Source organism: Myotis davidii, unplaced genomic scaffold (genome assembly GCF_000327345.1).
Source record: "Myotis davidii unplaced genomic scaffold, ASM32734v1 scaffold38, whole genome shotgun sequence".
NCBI lineage: Eukaryota > Metazoa > Chordata > Mammalia > Chiroptera > Vespertilionidae > Myotis > Myotis davidii.
This window is the reverse complement of record NW_006291383.1, coordinates 6,873,121-6,882,334: the sequence shown is the minus strand read 5'-3', so window position 1 is coordinate 6,882,334 and position 9,214 is coordinate 6,873,121. Positions and strand designations below refer to the sequence as shown.

The 9,214-nt window shown below is 38.2% G+C and overlaps 1 protein-coding gene across 1 annotated transcript in view; it reads right to left on the bottom strand.

Annotated features, from left to right (window-relative positions):
* Positions 1 to 9,214, bottom strand: part of PIGU (phosphatidylinositol glycan anchor biosynthesis class U) — an 85,327-nt gene that overhangs the window by 44,169 nt on the left and 31,944 nt on the right. The window lies entirely within an intron of this gene.

The following is a 9,214-nucleotide window of genomic DNA, read 5'->3' as shown; positions in this document are numbered from 1 at the left end:
AATCCATGCCCTTGACTGGATCGAACCCGGGCCCCTTCAGTCCGCAGGCCAACGCTCTATCCACTGAGCCTAACCGGTTGGAGCAATATGCTACCTTCTAGATCTCAATCTTGCTGTACCATAAAAATCACAATAAGCAGAGCAACTATTTGTTAAGCAAGTTCTGGTAGGGAAGCACATTAAGCATTTTATTTACTTATTTTTTTAATTTTTTATTACAAAGGGTTTTATATGTGTCCATATTTTTTCCCCCCGCCCTAGCCCCCCCCCCCCCCCCCCCGCCCTTAAGCATTCTATAGTTCTCATTTATTCCTCCACTAATCCAGGAGGCAAATACTAACTCTCTGATCACACTGAAGTTCTTGAGGCTGTGTGATTTGCCTAAGGTTAAAAAGATGGTAATTAGAACAAGCAGGTTTTGAAGCTGGGTTAATGTGACAAAACTCTACCCAAGGCTGCTATGTACTTGGGTCCTTGGCTCCTCTATGACTCTCTCCATAGGAAGGGCTTTACTCTACAGCAGTGATTTTCAAATGGTGTGCCTCAAGAATGTTTAAAACATGCAATACCTGACTATTTAGACCTCTTTTCCCTTAGATTGTAAATAATAATGATGATGATGATGACAGCCAATACAACAATAGCTGTCTGGCATGAACGCTGTCTTGAATCATAAATATATACTAGTAGATCCTATAGCAGAGTTGCATCTTATTAGACACATCGCATAATAAGGTTGCTAGTTAATTCTTGGTACTGGAAATTCTTGTATACAAGTATAGGCACCTGATTTTTTAAAACGTCACTTTGGAGCAAAAAGGATAGGAATTACTATTATTATTTTGTAAATAAATCTAAATTATAACTATTTTTGTCAGATCGATAGAAAGTATATATATATTGGTGTGCTGCAGAATTTTAGTAATTTAGCAATGTCAGCCATGAGATGAAAAAGGTTGAAAACCGCTGCTCTAGAGGAACCTAAGATGGAAATGATGGAATCCTCAGGCCTCAGGATCATCTCTGCCACTGTTTTTCCAGGGCTGGGCTTCAGGAAGAAACCCTCTTGTTTTAACCTCCCCCCAGTGCTCCCCAAAAAGCCTCAGGGAGACTATCAATTCTGAGTGATCTTTTTAAAAGGAGGATATTATTGTCCAGCCGGTGGGGCTCTATGGTTGAGCACTGACCCATGAACTAGGAGGTCACATGCCCCGGTTGTGGGCTCCATCCCCAGTAGGGGGGGTGCAGGAGGCAGCCCATCCATGATTCTCTCTCATCATTGATGTTTCTAGTTCTCACTCCCTCTCCTTTCCTCTCTCTGAAATAAGTAAAAGCATTTTTTTAAAAGGAGGATATTATTAAAAGTAACCGCCAGCACCACCATTTATTAAGCACTGAGCACATGACCCCACACCATGCTAAAGTGCTTGCATTATTTTTGTTTAATATATTTTTATTGATTTCAGAGAGGAAGGAAAATTGAGCCCTCAACCCAGGCAATTGAACCATGACCTCCTGGTTCATAGGTCAACACTCAAACACTGAGCCACACTGACTGGGCAATGCTTGCTTTTTTGTTAATTCAGCTGAGGACATGCTTAGTGAGAGGAGGAGGAGAGAAAGAGGAAGGGGGCGGGGAGAGAGAGAGAAAAGGAGAGAGAGAGGAAGGGTGGGGGGAAGAGATAGAGAGAGAGAAACATCAATGTGAGAGAGAAACATCAATTTGTTGCCTCCTATATGTGCCCCCAACCAGGGATCAAACCCATGACCCAGGTATGTCCCTGACTGGAAATTGAACCAACCAACTGAGCCACTCCAGCAAGGGCACCATGCTAAGTGTTTTACATGCACTTCATTGGATGCATGTATATGCATTTACATTTTCATTCACTCTTTACAGTCACTCCATGCAGTAGGGCTGTTTGAACCCCCATGTTATAGATAAGGAAATGGAGGCCAAAAAAGTTAATGACTGGCTTCAAGGTGATGTAGCCAGGAAGTGGTGGAGCTGGGATTGGCTACCTGATCTGTCTGACATCAGAGCAGCCTGAACTCCTAATCGTGCTGGACTGCCTCAGTAGTAATACTTCTTTTTCCTTGGGAAGCAAGTCTTGTCACACAGGCCTCTCTTAATACATTAAGGAGAGTCATAAGGGTCCTTAGGTGGCAAACCTTGAGAATTTCTAGTCTGGAACATTTCATTATTGATAAATACCAACAATGAGAATTTCTAGTCTGGAACATTTCATTTATTGATAAATACCAACAATGTACAGGAGTACTTATTAACATTTGTCTGTTTTCCTTTTTAAAGCTTAATGAAGACTAGAATGGAGTATTTTCATTAGCTCACTGAGAGGCAGAGAATCCTAGACCACAGCCCCTACGTTTGAAGTGAAACTCAAGCTACTCTACTAAACTATTATCAACCTTGCCCACAGACCTGTGTTTCCCAGCCAACTCCCCAACAGGACATCACAATATAAAGGCCTGGACCTTGTCCTGGCCTGTCACTCAGTATGTCCCGGGCAACCCTGGCCTGCCACAAGGAAGCCAAGGTAGAACAAATAGAAGGAGTCAAGACAGAGCAAATGAGGTCACTCCCTTCTGTGGAGCACCTGATCCTTGGCAGTGTGGGACAGAGTTACGAAGTGTGCTTCCACTGTTCCTGTCTCCTTGTTCATCAAGTTAATTTATTTTTAATTATGTGCTCATTGAAGAAACTTTGGGGGAAAAATAGATATAGAAAAGAAATGAAAATCACCCAAAAAGTCACTATACAGAAACAAGTTATCTTTCAGAATATATTTTCTCTTTTTGTTGCGCTCTAACATAGTTGAGATTATATTTTACTAAAATATATAATTATTTTGCAACTGTTTCTAAATATCCTGTTCATGGGCACACTATATTTAACTATATGAACAAACAGTGTTTTACTTAGCCTTTTCTCTCTCTATTTTGAAGTATTTTCCAATCATCATAAATAACTGCATTTAATGACCGCACATCATAAAGCTTTGTTTGTATGTCTACATTCCTTTACAATAGATTCTCAAAAGTGAAATTAATAAACCAAAAGTACAAACATTTTAAGACTATTGTCAAACTGCTTGCCAAGAGTTATATTAATGTATAAGTCAGCTTGCCCTGTAGGAGAACACCTATTTGGATAGCACCTTTGCCAGCACTGAAAGTTTTCTTCTAAACGCTCTGGCAACTTGAAAGGGGAAAAATAAAGCCACTTCTTTGTTATTTCAATTTGCTTTTCTTTATTAATTATCTATGGAGTTGAATATTTTTTCATGTTTTTCAATATAAAATTCCTTCATTTATGAATTCTCCCAACTGTTTTCTTCTTTAAATAGTGAATTATTCCTTTATTAATTTTGTTAAATAGCTAAAGTATGTGGAATAAATATGAAATGAAAAACATGACTTGTAGATTTTATAAGTGAACTAACCTCCTGTATCTACTTTTGTAGGAATTACTACTAATATACTCAAAGAGTTAAGAGTAGTTTAGAGACCTAACTAAAACAGGATTCTCCAAATATTTTAACAGATTAGAAATGTTATTTGTGATGCTCTCTACAGCTGCCAACAGTGGAAAATAACAAATGTCCAGCAAAAGGGAAGGCCTGCGACCCCATGACAAATATACTTGAGGAACAGAGGGGAGATAGGGAGGGGAGATAGCAGACTTATTTCTCATTTTCTATGTTTGAATATCTTTTATTCTTACCAAGTACTTAAACTCCCAAATTTTTTTTAAAACTAAATTAAGATTTAAAGTAATTGCAAATATGTGACCAACGTCACACGATTCTTATGAAATAAGTGATAAAAGTAAAACAAAATTGTATGTATATCATTACAAAAATGTCTATAAATTCATTTGACAGAAATCTGAAGTGATACAATAAAAATTGTTTTTTGCTCTGGGTGACCAAAAATAATATGGCTGCAAAAAAGATACATATAGAGGAGCCGAAATAGCTCAGTTGGGAGAGCGTTAGACTGAAAAAAAGATACATATAACATTTTACAGGTTTTCCCCCAAACAAAACCTTCCCATTGACTTAAAAGGTTATACAAAAGATGTTTTTAAAATGGTATAATTTACATTTTTTGTGTAAGACTCCTATTAAATGCATCTTCAGAGAGCATGTCTTCAGTATTTCTAGCTTTGCGCACAGCTATTTTATTTTATTTTAATTTCAGAGAGGAAGGGAGAGGGAGAGATAGATAGAAACATCAATGATAAGAGAGAATCACCAATTGGTGGCTGCCTCCTGCACGCCCCACACTGGAGATTGAGATCGCAACCCAGGCATGTGCCTGACCAGGAGTCGAACCATGACCTCCTGGTTCATAGGTCGATACTCAACCACCGAGCCATGCTGGTTGGGCTGCGCATAGCTATTTTAAAGGTGAAATTTCCAAAGACCAGAGCTCAGTACCTTCTGCCCAGCTGCAACATATAATCCGTATTTTAATGGATACCAAGTACCTTGATAAATGAGTCTACCTGAGCCTGGTGCTCTGCAAATAGTAAACAGTCTTCACTATTTCAGAGCACAATCTTCAGAACAAGACAATGCAGGTCATTTTAAGTAACCTAATAATAAGTTAGTACTAAGTGGCCTACAGAAAGACCTAAGTCATTCTTATATGCCACCCTAGAAAAGATAAGTAAACTGTAAGTAAAAGGTTCTATTTAAAACTTTTGATTCTTTATTTCCTGAGTGTGCAAACTATTTAGCAACAATGTATAAAAATAAGGACTCTCATACACTTCTTTCCGGAGTGTAAATTCGTAAAACCCTTGAAGGCAATTTAGCAATAAATTTCAGAAATCCTGTAGAGGGTACATATCCAGTGACACAATAGTTCTACTTCTAGGACTTTATTATAAGATAATAATTGAATATGATTTGAAAATTACTGTACGTTAGAAATTTGTAGTATTATTTAAATATCTGAAAACTGGAAAATGAGCTACATATTTAATTAGTATAGAAGTTGGTTAAAGAATTTCTATAGCCCTGGCTGGCTTGGCTCAGTGGATAGAGCATCAGCCTATGGACTAAAGGGTCGCGGGTTTGATTCTGGTCATATGCCTGGGTTGCGGGCTCGATCCCCGGTGGGGGGTGTGCGGGAGGCAGCCAATCAATGATTCTCTCTCATCACTGAGATTTCTCTTTCTCTCTCCCTCTCCCATCCTCTCTGAAATCAATAAAAATATATTTTAAAAAAAAGAATTTCTATACATTCATCCATATAATGGGATAATATATAGCCATTAAAATTGACAGACTAGATGTTTATTGACATATGTAGTAGGTTGTATTTTGGGCCCAGATTCTACACCCCGCTCTATGTCCAGGCTGTTTACCATGTAACTTTGCAGTGCCCTTCCATTGTGGGCAGGATGGAAGTCTCCACCCCGGGCTCAGCTATGTGTCATGTTTTGATTGCTGTGATGTTAGCACGTGATGCAACCAGAAACATAAAAAATGCATGCCTGACTGGGCTTGCTCACAGTTGTGCCTCTGCTATCACTATGTCAAGAACATACCTACTTTCAACAATAAAGAAAATATTTTTTTAAAAAACAACATATCTAAATTAGTTCCTTGGAAGATGACAGACATGTGGAGAAGAGTTTAGTCTAGTTTAACCAACTATAGCTAACTTCTGATGCAGGAATGAGCCCTGATTAAACCAACAAACTGCCTAGCCCCGTCCAACCCAGATTAGCTGACCCATGTGGACTTACAGATATAGAAGCTACTGCTTGTTGATTTTTTAAGCCACTGAGACTTGAAGTGGTTTGTTGAATAACATTTTCGTGATGATAGTTAATAGATACAATATTTAAAAGTTTGAAAGAAAAATGGAGGGGAAAAATATGGAGATATATACCCCAAAGCTAACAGACTTCCAGTTAAAAATGGTAGATTGGTCACATGTGTATCATCTCTCTCTCCAAAAACTTCACTTAAAATGACAATAAAGGAATAAAACTAGTCTTAAACCACAAACAACAGGAGAGGAGATTATAGCAAAATAAAATGTAATAAATAGTAGAAACAAAGCAGGTAGAAGAAGGATAAATGACTGAGCATTATGAAAGAAATTATAATTCAGGGATCTCAGAGAGGAATACCAATAAAAATAAAGCCAACTCATCTCATAGAACTTCTGAGAAGTTCATCACCTTGAAGGCATCAGATACTATGGAAGGTGAGGTAAGGTACAGAGATGAAAATCAAGCTGAAAGTTTGTATACAGATCAGGCAGAACCCCAGGTCTCATCTCAACTACGTGCATTCTAACTTCCAACTTTCTACTCCATCCAGAGACTACAGTTTTGGAGAATATTAACTGAAGAGGCATAGGTTAGGGTGTACTAAGCACAGTAATGGTCTGAGGAGAAGTGTGGGCTAAAGAGAACTGAGATTACATAAAATCTATACATTGTAATCTGCCACCTCCTCTGTTCCTACTCTCACAACTTCAATAGTTGGTCACATGAACACCCCCACCCCCATCCCACTGCAACTCCAACTCTGTTACTGTTGGGCAGGAAATTGGAAAATTCCTTTCTGGAAACAGTAAATAGTTTCAGAGAAAAAGAAAACTTATAAATGATGACATTAGGGGTACTTCAACCAAAAGAGTCAGCCCCATACCCAATCTCCCTACAATGAGAATGATCCATTAACAAGTCCTGCCCCTGCAGTCTCAAATCATCTTGTTAGTGCCTCACTCTTAAACATAAACAGACGGCCAAGGATCACCATAAAGGAGAGAAAATTCTCCCATATGAAAGACAGAGCCCGAAAGAAACAGGAAAAGAAAGTGATGGAGGGATGACCAGGAAGACAAAAAGACTATGCTTGGAACAAATGAGAACTGGGGAAAAAAACACCAAAACTCTGGTAAGAAAGACTACTGTGATGATTAAAAAAAAAAAAAATAGGCTACTTCAAAAAATAATTGAGACCAAGAAAAAACTTAAAAATGTAATACAAAATTTAAAAATTCAATAGAGAATTTGGAAGATAAAAACAAAGAAATATCCCAGAAAAGGGGGAAGTAAAAGAGCTAGAACTATCAATAGAAAATAAAATATGCAAATTAAATCAATCAAGAAAGTCCAATATCTAATAGAACAAATAAGTGGACAGAGAAAACAGAGAGAATTTTAAAAAATAATATAGAAACACCTTCTGGAACTAAAGGACACTAGTCTCTACACTGAAAGGACCTACCAATTGCCCAGTATAATGAATGAAGAAAGACCCATGTCAAGGCATAGCATCATGAAATTCCAAAACACTGAGGATAAAAAGAAGTTCCTAAATCTTTCAGAAAAAAAATATAATGGTATGCAACTGCTCAATAACAACCAGGATGCTAGAGGACAGTAAAGCAATGCCTTCAAAATTCTGAAAGAAAAGGTTTTCCAATCTAGAACTGCATACTCTGCCCCGACTATTAATTTGGTGTTGAACTAGAGCAAAAACATTTTTCAGACATAAAATGACTCAAGATATGTATTTAATACACCCTTTCTTAGAAAACTACTCGAGGAACTACTTCAGCAAAACAAAGTGAAAAAAATCAATAAAGGAGAGAAGAAATCCAGGAAATAAGTAATACAAGGCAGGAGAATTATAAAGAAAAGTCCCACAATAGCAGTTTTGAACCAGCCCTGGACAACAACCAGGACAGCTTGGGGCAAAATGGAGGATGCATGAGGGAGGTCTCCAGAAAAATAATAGCACCCATAGACTATTTGACGTTTTTAAGAATTTTTTAAAACTATTTTTAGGCACTTGACAGTTCTAGCAAAGCAATGGGGGGTGGGGGGGGGTGGAGAATTATTGACCACAGGAAACATAGAAGATTGTATAAGAAAGAAAAAGTAATCTTACTTACTATTTTGCCCAGCAGTAAATAATATATATAGTGTCATAAAATACAGGTACCAATTACTGATTTAATCAAAACTGTGGCATAACTCCTTGAATAAAATGAGGTAAAGGGAAATGGAGATATTGGTACAAAAAAGCTAAATCTTTATCTTCCATGAGAATGGAATCGATGTCTAAAAGTTATAATTCATTAAATAGCAATATGAAGTCTTATTTAGAAATATGGAAGTAAATACTAGCAAAAGCCAGAAGTAATGCTGTGAAGAAGCTGAACTACAGGTGAGAAGGGAGAGGCAGAGGGCTGCTATCCCATTAGAAGCCACTTAGAAAAAAAATTTCTAATCTTAACAGTAACTCTCTGAATGATAGAATTTTGAGAAAATTTTCAAAGAATAGTTTATTGATTTTTAAAGAGAGAGAAACATCGATATGAGGGTGTAATATCGAGCGAACCAGCCACCTTTTGGTGCACATGACAACACTCAACTGAGCTACATAGGCCAGGGCTCAAGATGTTTTGTTTTGTTGTTTTAAATATATTTTTATTGATTTCAGAGAGGAAGGGAGAGGGAGAGAGAGATAGAAACATCAATGATGAGGGAGACTCGTTGACTGGCTGCCTCCTGCATGCCTCCTACTGGGGATCAAGCCCGGGACCTTTTGGTCCATGGGACGATGCTCAATCCAATGAGCCACCACAGCCGGGCCAGGGTTCAAGATATTTAAATAAATCTTTATTTTGGCTTAGATGGAAACACTGATGAGAGAAAAACATCAATGGGCTGCCTCCTGCATGTCCCACCTGGGGATTGAGCCCAAAACCTGGGCACGTTCCTTGACCAGGAATCAAACTGTGACCTCCTAGTTCACAGGTTGACACTCATCCACTGAGCCATTCCAGCCAAGCTGTAATTTTTCTTTAATATATTTTTTATTGATTTTTTTACAGAGAGGAAGGGAAAGGGATAGAGAGTTAAAAACATCGATGAGAGAGAAACATCAATTCAGCTGCCTCCTGCACACCCCCTACTGGGGATGTACCCGCAACCAAGGTACATGCCCTTGGCCGGAATCGAACCTGGGACCCTTTAGTCCACAGGCCGACGCTCTATCCACTGAGCCAAACCGGTTAGGGCTGTAATTTTTTTTTTGGTAGTTCTTTTTCTTAATTGGATTTATTGGGGTGACTCTGCTTAATAAAATCATACAGGTTTCAAGTGTACAATTCTGTAACACATCATGTGCATACTGCATTGTGCGCCCACCTT